Here is a 1649-nt window from a genome sequence, read left to right as displayed (position 1 = left end):
CATTAAAACTCTAATAATATATCATGATTTATAAATTTATTTTTCGTCAAAATTTATACAAAGAAATTTTATACAATTAACTAATATAAATAGTTGGTTGCAATTTTTGAAACCTATCCAGGTTCCAAATTTCTTGATGAATGCATCAATGTTTATTGGGAGCTACATAGTGGCATTTCCATTACTATGGAGACTAGCAATAGTGGGGTTCCCATTTGTGGTGTTGCTAGTGATCCCAGGCTTAATGTATGGAAGAACATTAATGGGGTTAGCAAGAAAAATAAGAGAAGAGTATAATCAAGCAGGGACAGTGGCAGAGCAAGCAATATCATCAATAAGAACAGTGTATTCTTTTGTGGGAGAGAACAAGACAATAGGTGCTTTCTCTGATGCTCTACAAGGTTCTGTTAGGTTGGGTTTGAAACAAGGGTTGGCTAAAGGGTTAGCAATTGGAAGCAATGGTGTTGTCTTTGCAATTTGGTCTTTTATGTCTTATTATGGTAGCAGGTTGGTTATGTACCATGCTGCTCAAGGTGGCACTGTTTTTGCTGTTGGTGCTGCTATTGCTCTCGGTGGATTGTAATTATACTTCTCCCTTTCTTTCTTCCTATGCTTTCATTTAGATGCACTTTAATTTAGTTATGACATTGTTTATTTTTAGATAAGAACATCTCCATATAAAGATGGTATTGTGAACCGTTTGATAGTTCTATAAAATATGTCAAATAATTTAATGGATTGCAGTATTCTTTATACAAAGATGTTTTATAATAATCATCTTATTTTTATAAAAAATTTTATGAGTGATCATTTACATGAAATTATTTTTGTGTAAAAATTACAATTGAAAATCGTTAGATGGTTTAATATATTTGATTAAATTATCATCTAACAGTTTTCAACTAAAATCTTTTAGATAAAAACATCTTTACATGAGTAGACACTATTTTTACGTAAATACCAGTTTAATAACTTTTTTTTTTTACAATAAACAAAATTAATGGTGAAGAAAAATTTTTCAAATTTTATCATTTGTAACCATTTTCTTTGTAAATCAGGGCGTTAGGTGCCGGTCTATCAAATGTCAAGTACTTCTCAGAAGCAATCAAGAACGAATGATGGAGGTTATAAAACGAATTTCAAAGATTGATTCAGACAACATGGTATGAGAGATTCTGGAAAACGTCTTAGGAGAAGTCGAATTGGATCATGTTGAATTCGCGTACCCATCGAGGCCGGACAACATGATACTATCCGACTTCTCCCTGAAGATTCCGACCGGAAAAACTGTAGCTTTGGTGGGAGGGTCCGGGTCGGGGAAATCGACGGTGATATCACTGTTGCAAAGGTTCTATGACCCAATAGGAGGTGAGATAAGGGTTGATGGGGTGCCAATTAAGAAGATGCAATTAAAATGGCTAAGATCTCAAATGCGTTTGGTTAGTCAAGAGCCAGCACTATTTGCAACAAGCATAAAAGAGAATATTCTGTTTGGGAGAGAAGATGCATCTGAGCAAGAGATTGTGGAAGCTGCAAAAGCCTCCAATGCTCATAATTTCATCTCACAATTGCCACAGGGATATGATACCCAGGTCAGTACTTTTTTTTTAATTAATTTTAGAAAACACATTAAATATACTTCTCATTAA

General features: G+C 33.8%; 1 pseudogene; it reads left to right on the top strand.

Moving 5' to 3' along the window:
• LOC107610673 overlaps window positions 1-1649 on the top strand; it is a 2175-nt pseudogene extending 526 nt beyond the window's left edge.

The sequence above is a fragment of the Arachis ipaensis genome, chromosome B08 (genome assembly GCF_000816755.2).
Source record: "Arachis ipaensis cultivar K30076 chromosome B08, Araip1.1, whole genome shotgun sequence".
Lineage (NCBI taxonomy): Eukaryota > Viridiplantae > Streptophyta > Magnoliopsida > Fabales > Fabaceae > Arachis > Arachis ipaensis.
The sequence above is the reverse complement of the archived record's forward strand: the minus strand, read 5'-3'. Positions and strand labels throughout refer to the sequence as shown.